The following is a 22,982-nucleotide window of genomic DNA, read 5'->3' on the forward strand; positions in this document are numbered from 1 at the left end:
GATAACAAATGAAATCTTCCCTTTGAAATGAATTCTCTGTGTCAATAATAATAAGTGCAATCTTCTCATACAAATTAAAATGCTACTTATTAAAAGTGCTTTGCTGATTACTTCGACGGAACGTAGAATGTGTCGTCGTCGTGGCCCTCAGTCGTTACCTGCAATAACCCAAAACTGTTCCTTACCTTTTTTACTGTTACTGGATCGCCAACTGACTGTTACATCGAACTGCGACATGAATATACTTACTCTGTTTTACTATACTCTGTTAGCTGCTGGTGGACTGTCATAATAAGTGGCTGTATTTATTACGAAAGCTGACGTTATTCTTTAATAGCAAAGTTGACGTTATTAATTAATTTGACTGAAGTTACGTAATTCATAGTTAAACTTTTTCTTGACAACAGTAAAATTTTGCAAAGTTTTACGTTGATGGTTTTTGGGACGGATTATAATCAGTAACGCAGTATTGCTGGCAAAAATTAATTATATTCTGAAAACGATTCTTCAAATATTTACTGTTGGTAATGAAATGATTTTACAAACGTTCAAATGGGACTTCCTTTTTGCAATAATCTTACAACTAGCATTGCGCAAACATACCTTCAGTAGTCTCGAGTTTCTCAAAAAAATAAATAAATAAATTTCAATAATATTAGTTCCTCTTATGATAATAGTTAGTTGATGTCTCTGTACATCCGTTTATAATCTCTTGTAAGTCATAGCTGGTGGCTGGCAGGTTCACTGCTCCTCTCAACCTCTCGCTTCAGACCTGCTACCGACTCGCTTCACATCTCGCACACTACTGACTTCCTACGAACGCTTAAGTGCGGCCTCTCCCGCCAACAATGCTTTCTGGTGCAGACAATCCCTGCTACCATCAGAAAATGTAACAAAGGGTGGTCTTTCCCTCTCTTTTCTTAAAATGTTTCCATACGCGGTCTCTCCCGCCCTTTTTAAAATTATATCAATGTGCGGTCTCTCCCGCCAACAATACTTTGGTGCAGACATTCCCTGCTACCAGAATTATCTCCAAAATGATAAATATTAATTATTCCTACTTAATCCTATTAATAAAATATAAACATACTTCATAATTTGTGGTTTGACAATAGAAATATACATATGTCTTACAATATATTCGTTTCACAAGCTGTCACCTCCACCACACTGTGTGACACGTTAATACCAGAATGAGATTTTCACTCTGCAGCGGAGTGTGCGCTGATATGAAACTTCCTGGCAGATTAAAACTGTGTGCCCGACCGAGACTCGAACTCGGGACCTTTGCCTTTCGCGGGCAAGTGCTCTACCGTCTGAGCTACCCAAGCACGACTCACGCCCAGTCCTCACAGCAAGTCTGGAAGGTAGGAGACGAGGTACTGGCAGAAGTAAAGCTGTGAGGACCGGGCGCGAGTCGTGCTTCGGTAGCTCAGATGGTACGAGTACTTGCCCGCGAAAGGCAAAGGTCGCGAGTTCGAGTTGCGGTCAGGCACACAGTTTTAATCTGCCAGGAAGTTTCACGTTAATACTAGTTGGTATATGAAAAAAATTAATTATCGCTAACTTATGGTAATAAAAAACAACGGCCTTGCCGCAATGGTAAAACCGGTTCCGGTCAGATCACCGAAGTTAAGCGCTAGCTGGGCTAGCATTTGGATGGGTGGCCGCCGAGTGCTGTTGGCAAGCGGGATGTACCCAGCCCTTGTAAGGCCAATTGAGCAGCTACTTCACTGAGAAGTGGTGGTACTGGTGACGAAAACTTAGAACGGCCGGCAGAACGTTGTGCTGACCACATACCCCTCCATATCCGCATCCAATGACTCCTGTCGGCTGAGGATGACACGGCGGTCGGTCGGTCCCGCTGGACCATCCGAGGCCTGTTCTGATGGAGTTTAGAGAGTACATAACTCATGTAATCACTAATACGGTCTTACGAAATAGTGATAATAGTAATCTTTTAAAACAGTTTGGTTTCGTGACCGAACTCTGTTGTTTATACCTCTCAGGAAAGTACAAAAAAAAAAGATTCAAATGGCTCTGAGCACTATGGGACTAAATCTCTGAGGTCATCAGTCCCCTAGAACTTAGAACTACTTAAACCTAACTAGCCTAAGGACAGCACACACATCCATGCCCGAGGCAGGATTCGAACCTGTGACCGTAGCGGTCGCGCGGTTCCACACTGTAGCGCCGAGAACCGCTCGGCCACATCGGCCGGCTGGAAAGTACATTTTATCCCTCAGGGCGTAATTGCCACCATGTCGGCAATCACTGCTCTAGACGAAGCAGGCTTTCTGAAAGACTAATCAGCGGTCCCAAGAGCAGCACTTGCTTTTTTAACACTGCAGAAGTGTCGAGAAAGCACGTACAACCACCGTTCGTACAGGTAACTGAATTTCACGGTGGTCTTGGCACCAAGCTGTCGAGTACACGGCGGAGGGTACTTCGTACCAGTACCTGCAGTTTTGTGCCGTATTCCATTCGTGTACTGTCATCACCGTTTGCTTTTTTTCATTCTACGCTTCTGTTGAAGCCCTGTGTAGGCTGATACCCGGTAACGTTTTGAGGCGTTTTGTCATTGTCACAAATGAAAATGAAATTTTAACAATAATATCATTCACGTTCTCTGAAGGCAAAAGCCAATTTTTTCGAATCCAGATTCTCTAAGTTCACTCAATAAGCTTTCGTGAGAAGTATGTCGTCATTACTGCAAGGATTCACATTTAAGACCTCCGAGCATTTATGTTACAGTTTCATACGGACCAATATCGGCTAGTTAGTTACTAGCAGTGCGACTGAATCCGTTGTGTGTCTGCAGTCCTGCCTACTTGATGAAGAGTATTCTAGAACAGATTGCAGTGGCGCCTTGTACATGGTTTCATTTAGAGATGTACCCCACTTCCCCAGAGCCCTAGCAACGAATTAAAGTCTTCTAATCGCCTTTCCTAATACTGTTATTACGTAATAGTCCCATTTTATATGGCCTCTGACGATTATTAGAGATATAAGATGTTCACCGCTGTTCTTAGAGTCTGCTTATTTGGGCATCATCGTGCTTAAAGAGAGCTGCCAGTCACTGTATCACTTCTAGGCGCTCAGTCCGGAACTGCGTGACAACTACGGTCGCAGGTTCGAATCCTGCCTCGGGCATGGATGTGTGTCATGTCCTTAGGTTAGTTAGATTTAAGTAGTTCTAAGTTCTAGGGGACTGATGACCACAGATGTTAAGTCCCATAGTGCTCAGAGCCATTTGAACCATTTGAACCACTGTATCACGCGGAAATTTTGTGTTTTGCATTTCGTTGCGATCGTCCAGTGCCGATGCATTCCTGCAGACAGCAGCACTGTGAGTCAGCATTCGGATGGTGCCGCTGATGCTCCCTGACAGATTGTGTACGTGTCTGGAAAACATTAGAGGAGTTGTTATGCTTCCGTGGGGGTACACCAGATGTCAGATGCGGACCACGCGCTGTTCACTGTGACGTACTGCATTCTGTTCCTCAAATATTCGTCAGTTTAATCGTGTTTCTGCGAAGAAAGTCAGTGTTACTGAATCTGAGCTAGTGCTCGACAACGTGGCACCCCGTCTATATCTCTACTGCGCAGTTCACACGTAAGTGCCTGGCAGAGAGTTCTCCGAACAACTTAGGAAGCTCATTCTATCACGATGGTCGTTCCTCTGTAAGTAGAGGGGAGTCAACAAAATATTTCCGCCTTCGGACGAGAAAGCAGGCGATTTAAATTTCGTGAAAAGACCTCGTCGTAAAGGTGAACGCCTGTTTTTAATTATTGCCATCCCAAGTCGTCTATAATATCCGCAATACTTCTCTCCTATTTTGCTATAATACAAAACAAGTTGCCCTTCTTTGCATTACCGGATGTCGACCGTCAGTCCATAACGCGCAGCCTTACTCCACCACAGGGCGGACAAGCGTAGTGAAGCCAGTCTCTTCAGTAGACCTGTTGTATTTTCTAAGTGTTCTACCAATAAATCGCAATCTTTCGTCGGGGTTCTGCACAACACTTACTGTGTGATGGTTCCAGTTTAACTAGTTCGTAAATGTAATCCTCAGGTACTTAGTTCTATTGACAGTCTTTAAATTTGTATGATTTATCGTGTGATAGAAATTTAACGGATCCCTTTTACTACTCACATGGATGATCCCACACTTTTTATTGTTAAGGATCAATTGCCACTTTTCGCATAATTTACGTACCTTGCACAACTGGTTTTGAACTGCTGATAACTTTGTTAGGTAAACGGGAGCATCAATTGTAAGTAATCTAAGACGACCGTTCAAATTGTCTTCTAGTCATTTATATAGATTAGAAACAACGAAGGGCCTATAGCAATTCCTTCGGGAATTTCAGATATCACTTCTGTTTCACTCGGATGACTTTCCGTCAATTATTACGAACTGTGACCCTAGTTACAGGAGATTACGAATCCAGTCACACATCTGTGACGATACTCCTTAGGCACGATATTTAATTAGAAGTCGCTTGTGAGGAACGGTGTCGAAAGCCTTTTGGAAATCTAAAAATATCCAATCAGTCTGACATCTCCTATGGATAGCACTCATTACTTCACGAGAATTAGGATACGTTTGTGTTTCGCAAGAAGCCGGCCGGAGTGCCCGTGCGGTTCTAGGCGCTACAGTGTGGAACCGAGCGACCGCTCCGGTCGCAGGTTCGAATCCTGCCTCGGGAATGGATGTGTGTGATGTCCTTAGGTTAGTTAGGTTTAATTAGTTCTAAGTTCTAGGCGACTGATGACCTCAGAAGTTAAGTCGCATAGTGCTCAGAGCCATTTGAACAATTTTTTGTTTCACAAGAACGAAATTTTCCGAATTCGTGCTAGTTACGAGCGAATAGGTAAATTCCTGCGAGTCACTTCATGGTGTTCGGATACCGTATGTGTCCGAAATCCTACTGCAAATCCACGTCAGTAATGTGGATCTGTAATTCGGCGTATTTCTTGTATTTCCTTTCTTGTGTATTGCTGTGATTTTTGCAGTTTTCCAGTAATTAAGGACGGATCTCTCGTCGAGCGAGCGGTTATACACGATGGTCCACTGATGGAGACCGGCCCAAATATCTCACGGATTAAGCGTCAAACGAAAAAACCTACAAAGAACAAAACTTGTCTAGCTTGAATGGGGAAACCAGATGGCAATATGGTTGGCCCGCTAGATGGCGCTGCCGTAGGTCAAACGGATATCAACTGCATTTTTTTAAAGTAGGAACCTCCATTTTCTTATTACATATTGGTTTAGTACATAAAGAAATATAAATGTTTTAGTTGGACCACTTTTTTCGCTTTGTGATAGATAGCGCTGTAATAGTCACAAACACATGGTTCACAATATTAGACGAACAGTTGGTAACAGGTAGGTTTTTTAAATTAAAATATAGAACGTAGGTACTATTGGACATTTTATTTCGGTTGTTCCAATGTGATACATGTACCTTTGCGAACTTATCATTTCTGAGAACGCATACCACATTAATGCAATAAATGCTCAAAATGACGTCCGTCAACCTCTATGCATTTGGCAATACGTGTAACGACATTCCTCTGAACAGCGAGTAGTTCGCCTTCCATAATGTTCGCACATGCATTGACAATGCGCTGACGCATGTTGTCAGGCGTTGTCGGTGGATCACGATAGCAAACATCCTTCAACATGCGGGCCATGGTATGGTGCTTCAATCCACCTGTCATGAAATATGCTAGTCAATACCGCCTCAACCGCCCGCAAGCTATGTGCCGGATTTCCATCATGTTGGAAGTACATCGCCATTCTGTCATGCAGCGAAACAACTTGTAGTAACATCGGTAGAACATTACGTAGGAAATCAGCATATGTTGCACCATTTAGATTGCCATCGATAATATGGGGGCCAATTATCCGTCCTTCCATGATGCTGCACCATACATTAACCCGCCAAGGTCGCTGATGTTCCACTTGTGGCAGCCAGCGTGGATTTTCCGTTGCTCAATAGTGCATATTATGCCGGTTTACGTTACCGCTTTTGGTGAATGACGCTTTGTCGCTAAATAGAACGCGTGCAAAAAATCTGTCATAGTCCCATAATTTCTCTTGTGCCCAGTGGCAGAACTGTACACGACGTTCAAAGTCGTCGCCATGCAGTTCCTGGCACATTGAAATATGGTGCGGGTGCTATCGATGTTGATGTAGCATTCCCAACAACGACGTTTTTGAGATTCCAGTTTTTCCCGCAATTTGTCTACTCCTGATGTGCGGATTAGCCGCGACAGCAGCTAAAACACCTACTTGGGCATAATCATTTGTTGCAGGTAGTGGTTGACGTTTCACATGTGGATGAACACTTCCTGTTTCCTTAAATAACGTAACTATCCGGCGAACAGTCCGGACACTTGGATGATGTCGTCCAGGATACCGAGCAGCATACATAGCACACGCCCGTTGGGCATTTTGATCACAACAGCCATACATCAACACGATATCGACCTTTTGCGCAATTGGTAAACGGTCCATTTTAACACGGGTAATGTATCACGAAGCAAATACCGTCCGCACTGGCGGAATGTTACGTGATACCACGTACGTATACGTTTGTGACTATTACATTGCCATCTATCACAAAGCGAAAAAAGCGGTCCAACTAAAACATTCATATTTCTTTACGTACTACACGAATATGTAATGAAAAATGGGGGTTCCTATTTAAAAAAACGCAGTTGATATCCGTTTGACCTATGCATCTAGCGGGCCAACCATAGCGTCATCTAGTTTCCTCCTTCAAGCTAGACGAGTTTCGTTCTTTGTAGTTTTTTTGTTTGATGCTTATTTCGTGAGATATTTGGCCCGGTCACTATCAATGGACCACCCTTTACATGATTAATAAATATGGAACTATTACACTGAGCATACTTCGAAAGGAACATAACTGGTATACAGTTTGGACCGGAAGACATGCCTTTGGTAACTTATTTAAGTCCAAAGCCTTTCGGAAATCTAGGAGGACGTAACCTTACTATTGACCGACATCTGCTTCTTGCAACAGAGCTGCAACTGCAGGGATGAATGAGTAAGAGATTGTGTTTAGAAGGAAAACTGAGAGAAAACATACCGTAAGTGCAGGGATGTCGAAGGCAACAACATACAGGACCGTATTGAGTACTACAGCTTGCGGAGGTGGAGCCTAGAGTGGCAGCAACGGTGTAGTGATTGCTTTGCGAACACTGAACAGTGCAGGACGCAGCCACATCATAATCCACCCCACATTACTGGTCATTAAAAATAACTACACCACGAAGATGACGTGCTACAGACGCGAAATTTAACCGACAGGAAGAGGATGCTGTGATATGCAACTGATTAGCTTTTCACAGCACTCACACAGGGTTGGCGCCAGTGGCGACACCTACAACGTGCTGACATGAGGAAAGTTTCCAACCGATTTCTCACAGACAAACAGCAGTTGACCGGCGTTGCCTGGTGAAACGTTGTTGCGATGCCTCGGGGAAGGAGAAGAAATGCCTACTATCACGTTTCCGACTTTGATAAAGGTCGGATTGTAGCCTATCGCGATTGAGGTTTATCGTATCGCGACATTGCTGCTCGCGTTGGTCGAGATCCAATGACTGTAGCAGAATATGGAATCGGTGGGTTCAGGAAGGTAATACGGAACGCCGTGCTGGATCCCAACGGCCTCGTATCACCAGCAGTCAAGATGACAGGCATCTTATCCGCATGGCTGTAACGGATCGTGCAGCCACGTCTCGATCCCTGAGTCAACAGATGGGGACGTTTGCAAGACAACAATCATCTGCACGAACAGTTCGACGACGTTTGCAGCAGCATGGACTATCGGCTCGGAGACCACGACTGCGGTTACCCTTGACGCTGCATCACAGAGAGGAGCGCCTGCGATGGTACACTCAACGACGAACCTGGGTGCACGAATGACAAAACCTCACTTTTTCGGATGAATCCAGATTCTGTTTACAGCATCATGATGGTCGCATCCGTGTTTGGCGACACCGCGGTGAACACACATTGGAAGCGTGTATTCGTCATCGCGCGGGGTTATGGTATTGTATCGGTTACACGTCTAGGTCACCTCTTGTTCGCATTGACGGCACTTTGAACGGTGGACGTTACATTTCAGAAGTGTTACGACCCGTGGCTCTACCCTTCATTCGATCCTTGCGAAACCCTACATTTCAGCAGGATAATCCACGACCGCATGTTGCAGGTCCTGTACGGGCTTTTCTGGAGACAGAAAATGTTCGACTGCTGCCCTGGCCAGCTCATTCTCCAGATCTCTCACCAATTGAAAACGTCTGGTCAATGGTTGCGTTGTCACAACACGCCAGTCAGTACTCTTGATGAACTGTGGTACCGTGTTGAAGCTGCATGGGCAGCTCTACCTGTACACGCCATCCAAGCTCTGTTTGACTCAATGCCCATGCGTATCATGGCCTTTATTACGGCCAGAGGTGGTTGTTCTGGGTACTGATTTCTCAGGATCTATGCACCCAAATTGCGTGAAAACGTAATCACATGTCAGTTCTAGCATAATATGTTTGTCCAGTGAATATCCGTTTATCATCTGCATTTCGTCTTGGTGTAGCAATTTTAATGGCCAGTAGGGTACTTGCTATAATGGCAGGTAGACAAACTGTCCCACGCAGATAGCGCCGCTGCATACAGGTCTCGCATCAGCCAACGCGCCCTCCTGGCAGTCACTCAACTCCCTCCCCTACACAGCACGCCTGAGAGGCCCGTCTCGAGCTGAACATGTTCAGGAGCTAGAAAGTCTGATCGGCTTTGCTGCCGGATCCTAAAATCAACTCGATTCAATATTTCGGCGATCCAACTCTTCGCTGCTGCTAAGTCCCGCTGAGAACTGATGGTCAGCTCTGAGTGGGACTCAGCAGCAGCTTTCTCCTGAAGATGGCGGACAGTTGGATCGCCGAAATATTGAATCGAGTTGATTTTAGGATCCGGCAGCAAAGCCGATCAGACTTTCAAGATTTATTACGCCGGGAAAGCCTATGCAGTCACACGTTCACGAGATGTCTGTAGAGCGACCGCCTAGGTGTGGGAAATGACATCCAAACTGTATTACACCCAATACCTTTGCAATCATTCACGACTGGAGGACTCCACTGTAATTTGCTGTACAACACGTATTCGAAAGTACTCGAAAGTGTCTTACGCTATCGTCTGCTGGAAAGCATGCAGCTGTGCGGTTATCAACATATACACACAGCCAAAAGAGTTTTGCATCACCTCAGTTCCTAGAGTTCCGGAATCTGTACAGAAAATTGGAACAGAGATCAACATAAACATCATTTCCGCACATTCTATTGCTCTCGGAAATCACTCATTCCATGAAGTACCACCATACAGCGAGACCTACAGATGTGGTGGTACAGATTGCTGTACACACCGGTACCTCTAACGACCAGTTGCACGTCCTCTTGCACTGTTGCATGCCTGTGTTCGTCGTGGCATACTATCAACGAGTTCATGAAGGCACTGTTGGTCCAAATTGTCCCACTCCTCAACGGCGATCCGGCGTAGATCCCTCAGAGTGGTTGGTGGGTAACGTCGTCAGTAAACAGCCCTTTTCAACCTATCCCAGGCATGTTCGATGGGGTTCATGTCTGGAGAACATGCTGGCCACTCTAGTCGAGCGATGTCGTTATCCTGAAGGAAGTCATTCACAAGACGTGCACGATGGGGGCGCGAATTGTAATCCATGAAGACGAACGCCTCGCCAATATGCTGCCGATATGGTTGCACTATCGAGTGGAGGATGGCATTTACTATTCTACAGCCGTTACGGCGCCTTCCACGACCAGCAGCATCGTACGTCGCCCCCACATTAATGCCACCCCAAAACAGCTGGGAACTTCCACCATGCTGCACTCGCTGGACAGTGTGTCTAAGGCGTTCAGCCTGATCGGTTTGCCTCCAAACACGTCTCCGACGATTGTCTGGTTGAGGGCATTTGCGACACTCATCCGTGAAGAGAACGTGATGCCCGTCCTGAGTGGTCCATTGGGCATTTTGTGGGGCCCATCTGTACCGCGCTGCATGCTGACATGGTTGCAAAGATGGACCTCGCCATGGACGTCGGGAGTGAAGTTGCGCATCATGCAGCCTACTGCGCACAGTTTGAGTGGTTGCACGAAAAGCATTATTCGCATGGAGGTGTTGCTGTCAGGATTCCTCCGAGTCATAATCCGTAGGCGGCGGTCATCCACTGCAGTAGTAGCCCTTGGGCGGCCTGAGCGAGGCATGTCATCGACAGTTCCTGTCCGAACAACATCGCTTTGGTTCACTTTGAGACGCCTGGACACTTCCCTTGTTGAGAGCCCTTTCTGGCACAAAGTAAGAATGGGACGCGATCGAACCGCGGTATTGACCGTCTATGCATAGTTGAACTACAGATAACACGAGCCGTGTACCTCCTTCCTGGTGGTATGACTGGAACTGATCGGCTGTCGGACCTCCTTCGTGTAATAGGTGCTACTCATGCAAGGTTGATTACATCTTTGGGCGGGTTTAGTGACATCACTGAGCAGTCAAAAGGACTGTGTCTATGATACAATATCCATAGCCAACGGCTATCCTCAGGAGTTCTGGGAACCGGGAGGATGCAAAACTTTTCTTGATGTATGTACAACGCAAAAGTTTATAATTAGGTCAACGGATCAAATGGCTCTGAGCGCTATGGGACTTAACTTCTGAGGTCATCAGTCCACTAGAACTTAGAACTACTTAAACCTAACTAACGTAAGGACATCACGCTCATCCGTGCCCGAGGCAGGATTGGAACCTGCGACCGTAGCGGTCGCGCGGTTCCAGACCAAAATAATGCCATTCCGAGGAAAATATCTAGTCACATCAAAAATTATTTTGGATAATTCGGTTTTAGAACACTTAGTTTGACTGATACATAGAAGACAACAGCAACCAGCCACGTTTTACAATGCTACTTATTTATTTAAATAGCGCCGTTACCAGTTTCGAACCGACAGGTTCACCTTCAGACGGCTAGTTCACGTTAAGAAAATTTTTACATCAGCTTTGTACATAGCCACGGGCTCAGAATGTCAGTTTTCGACAAAATCTCATATTTATGCCGTGATATAAGTTTTCATTTGGACCCTGATATTGAAAATACGAGTAAAATACACCAATTCCAAGCTGTCTGTAGTACCATTAGTAGGACATTTGGCCATAAAGTACAAAAAGAAACCATCATGAAATTCTGTAAAGTAATGGCAGTTCCGGTGTATCCTACGGAAGCGATAACTGGGTTACCACAAAAGTAAATTTCAAACAGCAGAGGTGAGGTTGGGAGGTTCCATGCCATCTTTTGCATGTCTCCTCTCATTTTCATCAATTTTATTAATGTTCTATGTCATTGCACAGTAGTAACAGACTGAATAAGGTTATTGTAATGAGAGTATTTGTACTGAGAGCTCAAAAAATACTTTTCACTTGATTCCTAAACATGTTGCGAGGCGAGCATCGGAGGACACGGCACACTGCGTTTCCGGTTGGGGGCTGCACTTCCCTCAATTCTGAGGTGTTCGTACAATAGGCTTAAGCGCCTGGCGGAACGACTGACGTCGGTCGAGTTTCGCCTATTGTATGCAGGGCGAAACGACCCGCGAGACGTCTGAGTGTCGCTGCAGTTTATGTGTTTACCATTCTGGCGCGTCCGGAACGAAGATTCCTGGCACCGACTGACTGCATTGTCCTCTTGATTCTGAGAATAATTGTGGATCGTGCCCTACTGGGTGCGACTGTCTGGCGCAGAATGGCCGGTGGTCTAGGCAGGTTGTTTTCGTAGCCGGTCAAATGGCAAGTTCAATGCCCTCAGCTGAATAGCAGAGGCATGATTGTGGTCAACTTAAACTGAGGCTAGCTGACGTCATGAAGCCCTGCTCGAAATTGGAGGGAACGGTCGCTATTGGCGCGAATGATGTTCTGAGACAGTGTGGGGGAATTTTGGAATCAGAACTCAATGCTGATTCACAGTTTTTCGAGGAGAGTAGGGAGTAGAGCAATGTTGGCTTCGCTGTTGCGTTGCGCGGGCAGTGGATTGGGGATCTGATCTTCCTCTGAGTCGGACGGTCTTGCGACTTGGTCGCTCGTTTTCGGAAGAACTTAGAATTCTCGGACAGTGTTCGATGCCCGGGGTTGACACAGAGTTGCTGCACGACAGAAGTCGGCGCCTGTATCATCAGGACGCAGCCTACAGACGACGTGCTGCAGATTTCAGCACTGGTACAGTATTTTGCGGCTCCGGCATTGTAGGGCCTTATCAATTTTACACTGAATCCCTCAGCAGCACGCGCGCTCTCTTTGCTACAAGACCACCTTGCTTGTTTCTCCACGTGATCCCATTTGAGCTCTCACTACTAATTGCGATAGTGCTATATAGTCGGGAGATTAATATTTGATTCATTAGGACCTCCAGTCATTATCGTCAGTCTATTGCATCACAGAGAGTAGGAGTCCCTTGTTCTCAAGCCCCCTCTTATTCTCGTAATACACTCCTGGAAATTGAAATAAGAACACCGTGAATTCATTGTCCCAGGAAGGGGAAACTTTATTGACACATTCCTGGGGTCAGATACATCACATGATCACACTGACAGAACCACAGGTACATAGACACAGGCAACAGAGCATGCACAATGTCGGCACTAGTACAGTGTATATCCACCTTTCGCAGCAATGCAGGCTGCTATTCTCCCATGGAGACGATCGTAGAGATGCTGGATGTAGTCCTGTGGAACGGCTTGCCATGCCATTTCCACCTGGCGCCTCAGTTGGACCAGCGTACGTGCTGGACGTGCAGACCGCGTGAGACGACGCTTCATCCAGTCCCAAACATACTCAATGGGGGACAGATCCGGAGATCTTGCTGGCCAGGGTAGTTGACTTACACCTTCTAGAGCACGTTGGGTGGCACGGGATACATGCGGACGTGCATTGTCCTGTTGGAACAGCAAGTTCCCTTGCCGGTCTAGGAATGGTAGAACGATGGGTTCGATGACGGTTTTGATGTACCGTGCAGTATTCAGTGTCCCCTCGACGATCACCAGTGGTGTACGGCCAGTGTAGAAGATCGCTCCTCACACCATGATGCCGGGTGTTGGCCCTGTGTGCCTCGGTCGTATGCAGTCCTGATTGTGGCGCTCACCTGCACGGCGCCAAACACGCATACGACCATCATTGGCACCAAGGCAGAAGCGACTCTCATCGCTGAAGACGACACGTCTCCATTCGTCCCTCCATTCACGCCTGTCGCGACACCACTGGAGGCGGGCTGCACGATGTTGGGGCGTGAGCGGAAGACGGCCTAACGGTGTGCGGGACCGTAGCCCAACTTCATGGAGACGGTTGCGAATGGTCCTCGCCGATACCCCAGGAGCAACAGTGTCCCTAATTTGCTGGGAAGTGGCGGTGCGGTCCCCTACGGCACTGCGTAGGATCCTACGGTCTTGGCGTGCATCCGTGCGTCGCTGCGGTCCGGTCCCAGGTCGACGGGCACGTGCACCTTCCGCCGACCACTGGCGACAACATCCATGTACTGTGGAGACCTCACGCCCCACGTGTTGAGCAATTCGGCGGTACGTCCACCCGGCCTCCCGCATGCCCACTATACGCCCTCGGTCAAAGTCCGTCAACTGCACATACGGTTCACGTCCACGCTGTCGCGGCATGCTACCAGTGTTAAAGACTACGATGGAGCTCCGTATGCCACGGCAAACTGGCTGACACTGACGGCGGCGGTGCACAAATGCTGCGCAGCTAGCGCCATTCGACGGCCAACACCGCGGTTCCTGGTGTGTCCGCTGTGCCGTGCGTGTGATCATTGCTTTTACAGCCCTCTCGCAGTGTCCGGAGCAAGTATGGTAGGTCTGACACACCGGTGTCAATGTGTTCTTTTTTCCATTTCCAGGAGTGTATTTCAGTATACCCTATCCTTTAACCTACTGTGTGTGTCGACAGTCATCTGCATTTATGTTCTGATATATAATAAATCTCATTGTAATATTTAATCCGCATATCATTTCGTAGATATAGGCAGAATCCCCTTTCCTGTTGTTTATTATGATAAAGTTCTCTTTTTTTGAGCAGATTGCGATTTTTATTAAATTATTGTGAGTGTGCGCTCTTTATTTTACCAACTAGCAGGGTCCACCATCATTTCCTTTCGTTACCGTTGCGCGCATAATTAATTAGCTGGTAAATAAGGAGGGCATGTCTCGTTCTCATGCAAGATTCGTCTGAATTAAAGAGGTACAAACTCTTCTCCACCCCAGCACCTCGCAAGGTTCCTAAGAAAGACGAAGGGCTGCACAAGAAGATATATGATTAGAAACGGCGATATTAGAACAGAATTATATATTTTGAGCATGAATAAAAAAATTCAGAGATATGGTCAAGATTAAAAACAACACCTCACGAGAATGCCAGGACACAGAATTCACAGAAGATCAAGCCGAATAGAAAAAGTGATATTGGAAGACCTAGAAAAAGATGAGAATGATTTTGTGAGTTCGGAACAGGCAACAGCCTAAACCTTGAAAGGAAGGTGGTGGTGACGATGATGTGATGTTTGATTTATGTAGGTCTTTGTCTGAAAAGAAGTTCCTGCTAATGATGGAATGCTTCCTCTGTTGTTTCTGTGGTCTGAATGGGATAACATCCGGAGGCTTACGACATTATCAAACGGAATATGTTTAGCTCAGACAAGACATACTTCCTTGACTATTTATGTACTTCCCCTCGGAGATACTGAATGGATTGCAATGAGAATGGACTCAATAAATGAAGAACTTTGTTGCGAAGTATGTACCTCTATATACATTCCCCCTTCCCGGTTTGTTTGAGAATGATGCTTGGGGAAATCATTTTTTGCGATTTTCTCGCCGAGGCCATTTTGCGAGACGTGTGTGGATGGAAGTAATACGTTGCCCGTCTCTACCTGGCAAATATGCTGCCGAACTTTCAACCTCCCCGTGTTGCACAACGCTTGTCATGTAACGCCCGTCACTGGAATTTTACTGCTTGCTAAATAATCCAGCGACGAACCGAAATAATCCAGCGACGAACCACGCCGTCCTTCGATGTATCTTCTGTGCCTATTCTTTTAATCGACCTTGGTAAGGGACCAGGCTGATGAGCAATACTCAAGTGTTTTATAAGTCATTTCTTTCGTGGATGACTTGCATTTACTTAAGACTCTCAGGCTGCCATCCACCTTTACTACGATAACTTTTATGTGCTAATTCCACTTTAGGTCGCTCTGGACGGTTACTCCTAGATATATTACAGCCGTCATTGTTTCCATCGATTTATTCGTGTGCAATATATTAAATTCATTTGCGTCCTCGTTCAATTGCCAGTCCCTGCAGCAAACACTGATTCTCGGCAGGTATTCCAGCATTTCGCTGTAGGGCTGTCTTTGGGTCTTTCCGACAGACAACAGCCTCACCAGTGAACAGTTTTCTGCCGCTTCTGGCGTTATCAACTAGGTCATTTAATTTCTGAAGACGGTACATAACGATGGTCAACCACTCCCTTAAGGTACCCCAAAAAACCATTTCATTTGGCGATTTCAACCCGTCAGGAACGAGTTCTGTCTGCTAGAAAGTCTTGGATCTAGTCACGAACTTTGGCCGATACTCGGTATACTCGATAGCGCCGAACTGTACCGGGTGCCTTCCGGAAGTTCAATGAACGCTGTATGAACCTTTGTATAAATGTTGATTTCTTCTACGAACATATCCATTATACACTCGCTATTGACACTTTAGGCAGACACTAATTTTTATCAATGGGATGTGTATCGACAGAGTACCAAATTATGGGGAGAGTCATAAAATGCGTAATTGCTACCAGCTTTTTAGCAGATGCAGTAGTTCTTGCAACAGCTACATTAATGCCAAGGTACTGGAATCGACGAAGGAGGTGTTCTAATTACTATCCATACACAGGAATATCACTCTTCATATTTTACTGCTTAAATTTCCACTGAAGTTCGTTTCAACTTGGACTACGCTAAAAATGTTCTCTAATGAGGTCATTATTTTGTAGAGAACATGCTGGCATGTCTCAGTATAAAGCTGATATATATAAGCGCTGATTGCACTGCACTTTATTCCTCTGAATAACAGTACGTAATTGAGGGGGTCTTTCTTCTCACGGTATTCCCGTTGACACTCGCATTAACGGAATTTTAAAATACAAAAAAAAAATGGTTTAAATGGCTCTGAGCACTATGGGACTTAACATCTGAGGTCATCAGTCCCCTAGAACTTAGAACTACCTAAACCTAACTAACCTAAGGACATCACACACATGCATGCCCGAGGCAGGATTCGAACCTGCGACCGTAGCAGTCGCTCGGCTCCAGACTGAAGCGCCTAGAACCGCTCGGCCACCGCGGCCAACCTTTAAAATACACTTTCACTTTGTAATTACTTGTGAGATCTACGAAATACTCATATCAGTGAATTTTCCTCATCGAGAATTACATCGCCATACCAAAAAACAGCATTACTCCATTTGGTTGAATCTTAATGATTAAAAACGTTAGAAAGATGTATTGTTTTCTTTTTCATGGATTCTTTGTTACATGTTATCCCAGTGAAAACAGATTACAAATATCTAACAAATCAGATGTGAAAGGTGAAAAATTTATGTATCTAACGCTGTATATTAACAATATTATACTATTTAGATTGATCATCACTGAAGTTATTTAAACCCTGAATCCGCTATGTGCAGACCAGTTCACAGGGTAACTTAAAACACTGCACTGTTTGTGACCAGTGGCTGTCATATCTGGTGAGACATTTCCCCGCCTCCTGCGCTGACGTAGTGCATTATTTTTGTGGCTGGTGTTTCCTGGGTATCGACCATGGCTTGGCGCTGCTAGGCGGAAGGCATGAGTGACGTCACAGCCGGCCAGCCTTTGTGTGAGTCCGCCTCCCCCGCAGTTAGAGCAGGCGTTAAAGAGGAAGGTGGGGGGGGGGAGGGGGCGGAAGGGGGGAGGGCAGTACAGGTGACACAGCACGCTGTACACGTCACCATTGGCACCGCGTCATGCCGACCCACAGGGCACTTCTAGCAGCTACGGACACCTTGGCAACGTTACGTGCATACACAAACACTGCCTCTTCAAATCAGAGTGTTTACTTCACCTTCTTCTTCTTCTTCTTCTTCTTCTTCTTCATGCATTACGGCCTTTGTAAGACCACTGGTAGCCCCTTCGTGGACTACATTTTCCTCTTCTTCTCCCAGAGCCTCTTCATTCTGTCTCTTCTTCTTCTCTTCTTCCGACATCTTCACTTTCCGTTTCTGCTGTCGGCTCCACTGGTGATTAATCTTTTCCTGTATTCTCTGTCATTGATCCCCGGCATATTTGTCGGTGTATCTAATTTTCCTTTCCTTCGACCTTGATCCCCAATTCCAACCAGTCCTTGCGAAGTTCAACAACCCACTCGGTTCCTGTCTTTCCCCTTGTCCTCCTTGTTGTTTCCCACACTCTCTTCGTCATTCTGTCCATACTCATCCTAACTACATGTCCAGCAAACCTTGCCCTTTTGAGTCTGATTTCCCCGGATATTGTTATCATGTTCCGGTACAATTCTTCACCTGTATGTAGAACACGTCTTTACAGTCCGCACCAAAACCACAAAAGTTTGATTCCAAGAAAAAGTTTCATTTCAAATGCGACAGCCTCAAGTAATCAAACATGTTGTTGTTGGAGGTGGTGGTGTCTTCATTCCGAAGACTGCTTTGACGCAGCTCTCATTGCTAGTCTACACTGAGGCGACAAAAATCATGGGCTAGCGATATGAACGTATACAGATGGCGGTAGTACCACGTACACAAAGCATAAAGGGGCAGTGCATTGGTGGAGCTGTCGTTTGTACTTGCACGTGGAAAGCTTCCCGACGCAATTATGCCCGCACGGCGGGAATTACCATACTGTGAACACGGAATGGTAGTTGGAGCTAGACACATGTGACATTCCATTTCGGAAATCTACATCTACATCTATACTCCGCAAGCCACCTGACGGTGTGTGGCGGAGGGTTCCTTGAGTACCTCTATCGGTTCTCCCTTCTATTCCAGTCTCGTATTGTTCGTGAAAAGAAAGCTTGTAGGTATGCCTCTGTGTGGGCTCTAATCTCTCTGATTTTATCCTCATGGTCTCATCGCGAGGTATACGTAGGAGGGAGCAATATACTGCATGACTCTATAACTGCCCACGTCGTGTTGTGCCGACTCCACTGTAGCTTGAATGGATTTTTAAGTTTGTTTTATATGCCCGACTTCTAATTTCACCACACAAGTCTCCAGGGTTGAGCAGTTATTGCCCGATGACGACAGGCAATACAGTTTGTTAAAGCGGAGTTCGCCGTTATTAATTTTGTTTTTAGATTTAATTTTATTACTCGCACAGAGACTCAACGTTCCTTTGTTTAACAGCGCGTCGTCAAAATAAGTATGAAATGCTAATGTCTTTGCAATACATAATGTCGACTATTGAGTTAAAGTTCGTACCTATTTTGCCATTTTAGAGAAGAGAAACCTTAAGCGCTTCTGCTTCTATAGTCTCAGTATCAAATGTTCACTAATTTCAATTTACTTCCTATCTCAGTTCAGTATTTAACACAAATTGTATATCAATGTCATTTCAGAGATATTACGTCGGTTCCACACTAACGGAATAACACGTAATTGTCATTTAACATAACTTTTATTAATAATCCTTTTTCTTATGACGTAAATGTTAATAAATGATCACTATCTAGGAGGAAAGAGGGATTGATTCTAATCCTGAGATAATGGCTTGTAATGAGCCCGCAATCGTTAATTAAATAAAAAGTCACGTTCAAGGATGATATGCGAACAACTTTCGTTACGTCCGTTTTCACGTATCTGTCAAAACTAATCCTGTCGCCCACAATTCAAATTAACACTGACGTTAACCCATTTTATCGGAACATCGAATCGTAGCTATTATGTGAAAGTTTATTATGGTCCCCGAATTAATTCCTTTCAGATACGCGCACGACCGAACAGCAGAACGGAACACAAACGACTCGTTTTAACAACCGAACAACGCAATGACGTTACATTACGACAACGTCCGCCCAATGAACATCTCTTTGACTTTATCTTCTTTACTCTGCTTAATTTACTTATTCCTAATTACAATTTATTCAGATATTTAACGAAAACATCTAACAAAAAATAAAATAAATTTATCCCAACGTAAAAGATCCGTTATAACTCCTCGATGAAGGTGTGTTCTCGAAACTTCAACAAAAGCCCGTACCGAGCTACTGAGCGTCTCTCTTGCAGAGTCTTCCACTGATGTTTATCTATCATCTCCGTAACGCTTTCGCGATTGGTAAATGATCCTGTAACGAAGCGCGCTGCTCTCCGTTGGGTCTTCTCTATCTCTTCTATCAACCCTATCTGGTACGAATCCCACACTGGTGAGCAGTATTCAAGCAGTGGGCGAACAAGTATACTGTAACTTACTTCCTTTGTTTTCGTGTTGCATTTCCTTAGGATTCTTCCAATGAATCTCAGTCTGGTATCTGTTTTGCCGACGATTAATTTTATATGGTCATTCCATTTTAGATCTCTCCTAATGCCTACTCCCAGATAATTTATGGAATTAACTGCTTCCAGTTTCTGACCTGCTATATTGTAGCTAAATGATAAAGGATCTTTCGTTCTGTTTATTCGCAGCACATTACACTTGTGTACATTGAGATTCAATTGCCATTCCCTGCACCATGCGTCAATTCGCTGTAGATTCTCCTGCATTTTAGTACAATTTTCCATTGTTACAACCTCTCGATATACTACAGCATCATCCGCAAAAAGCCTCAGTGAACTTCCGATGTCATCCACAAGGTCATTTATATATATTGTGAACAGCAAAGGTCCTACGACATTCCCCTGCGGCACACCTGAAATCACTCTTACTTCGGAAGACTTCTCTCTATTGAGAATGGCATGCTGCGTTCTAACTCTCCGATCCAATCACACACTTGGTCTAATAGTCCACATGCTCTTACTTTGTTCATTAAACGACTGTGCGGAAGTCAAGAAACACGGCATCTACCTGGGAACCCGTGTCTTAGGGGATTCAATATTTCGAGACCCACACTGTCAAGAGTGTGCCAAGAATACCACACTTCAGACATTACCTCTCACCACGGACAACGCAGTGGCCGACGGTCTTCACTTAGCGACTGAGAGCAGTGCCGTTTGTGTAGAGTTGTCAGTGCTAATAGACAAGTATCACTGAGCGAAATAACCGCAGTGCGACGGAATTATCCGTTAGGACATTGCAGCGAAATTTGGCGTTAATGAGCTGCGGCAGAAGAGTACCGACGCGATTGCCTCTGCTAACAGCAGGATATCGCCTGCACCGCCTCCCCTGGAATCCTGACCATATCCTTTGGACCCTAGACGACTGGAAAACCATGGCCTGGTCAGATGAGTCCCGGTTTCAGTTGGTAAGAGCTGAAGGTAGGGTTCGAATGTGGCGCAGATCCCACGAAATCGTGGACCGAAGTTGTCAACAAGGCACCGTGCAAGCGGTGTAACTAGGCTGCTTAGGTTTTTATATTGGTAACGCCACGTAGCGCTCTGTATGAAAATCACTGGCTGTGCCATGTGCAGTCTATGGCTGATTTGCATTGTTGGAACATTGTTATTGTAGTGTTGGGTAGTTGGCTGTTAACAGCGCGTAGTGTTGCGCAGTTGGACGTGAGCCCCCAGCAGTGGTGGATGTGGGGAGTGAGATGGCGGAGTTTTGAGAGCGGTTGATCTGGACGTGTGTCCATCAGAGACAGTAAATTTGTAAGACTGGATGTCATGAACTGCTATATATATTATGACTTTTGAACACTATTGAGGTAAATACATTGTTTGTTCTCTATCAAAATCTTTCATTTGCTAACTATGCCTATCAGTAGTTAGTCCCTTCAGTAGTTTGAATCTTTTATTTAGCTGGCAGTATTGGCGCTTGCTGTATTGGAGTAGTTCGAATAACGAAGATTTTTGTGAGGTAAGTGATTGATGAAAGGTATAGGTTATTGTTAGTCAGGGCCATTCTTTTGTAGGGATTGTTGAAAGTCAGATTGCGTTGCGCTAAAAATATTATGTGTCAGTTCAAGCACAGTCATTTATAATTTTTCTAAGGGGACGTTTCAGCTGGTAGCGGCTCCACAGCGGTGTGGAACTGGGTCCTATGGTTCAGCTGAACCGATCATTGACTCGAAATGATTATGTTCGGCTTCTTGGAGACTATTTGGGCAACGTCCTTGCCGCAGTGGATACACCGGTTCCCGCGAGATCACCGAAGTTAAGCGCTGTCGGGCGTGGTCGGCGCTTGGATGGGTGTCCATCAAGGCCGCCATGCGCTGTTGCCATTTTTCGGGGTGCACTCAGCCTTGTGATGCCAATTGAGGAGCTACTCGGCCGAATAGTAGCGACTTCGGTCAAGAATACCATCATAACGACAGGGAGAGCGGTGTGCTGACTCCACGCCCCTCCTATCCGCATCCTCCACTGAGGATGACACGGCGGTCGCATGGTCCCGGTAGGCCACTCGTGGCCTGAAGACGGAGTGCTTTTTTTTTTCTTGGGGACTATTTGCAGCCATTCAAGTATGGAATTTTTATGGATGACTATGTTACTAGGCCACAATTTTTGTCGACTGTTTTGAAGATCATTCTGGGCCATTCAAGCTATTGATTTGGCAACTCAGATGGCGCGACATGACTCCCATCAAACATTTATGGGACATAATCGAGAGGTCAGTTCGTGCACAACATCCTCCACCGGCAACACGTTCGCAATTATGGACGGCTATAGAGGCAGTATGGCTCAGCATTTCTGCAGGCAACCTCCAGTGACTTGCTGAGCCCATGCCACGTCGAATTCCTGCACTACGCCAGGGAAAAGTCAGGAACGATATTGGGAGGTATCCCATGACTTTGTCACCACAGAGTATCCTGTGTGGGCCGTAACTACTGCTATCCGCATCCATTTGAACCTGCTTACTGTATTCGAGCCTGCACCCTCCCTCGTTCAGTTTCAACCCCCTCTCGCCCCCTCCACCATCCTCCACGCGCTTCCCTTAATTATCAAATCGTTATTTCTTTGTTGCCACTCAATCTTTCTGTCAACCGATCCCTTCTTTTACTCAGATAGTGCTATAATTTTTTTTCACCATTTGCCTTTATAACTCCTGATTAGTTAATCAAGCTACCCATGCAATAATAACCAAAACGGCCTTGCTGTTCTGGTACTGCGAACGGCTGAAAGCAAGGGGAAACTACAGCCGTAATTTTTCCCGAGGGCATGCAGCTTTACTGTATGGTTAAATGATGATGGCGTCCTCTTGGGTAATAGTCGAGGGAAAGGGAAGCAGTGGTTGGGAAAAGAAGTGAGACAGGGTTGTAGCCTCTCCCCGGTGTTATTCAATCTGTATATTGAGCAAGCAGTAAAGGAAACAAAAGAAAAATTCGGAGTAGGTATTAAAATTCATGGAGAAGAAGTAAAAACTTTGAGGTTCGCCGATGACATTGTAATTCTGTCAGAGACAGCAAAGGACTTGGAAGAGCAATTGAACGGAATGGACAGTGAAAGGAGGATATAAGATGAACATCAACAAAAGGAAAACGAGGATAATGGAATGTAGTCAAACTAAATCAGGTGATGCTGAGGGAATTAGATTAGGAAATGGGACACTTAAAGTAGTAAAGGAGTTTTGCTATTTAGGGAGCAAAATAACTGATGATGGTCGAAGTAGAGAGGATATAAAATGTAGACTGGCAATGGGAAGGAAAGCGTTTCTGAAGAAGAGAAATTTGTTAACATCGAGTATAGCGTCAGGAAGTCATTTTT

The sequence above is a fragment of the Schistocerca americana genome, chromosome 4 (assembly GCF_021461395.2).
Source record: "Schistocerca americana isolate TAMUIC-IGC-003095 chromosome 4, iqSchAmer2.1, whole genome shotgun sequence".
Lineage (NCBI taxonomy): Eukaryota > Metazoa > Arthropoda > Insecta > Orthoptera > Acrididae > Schistocerca > Schistocerca americana.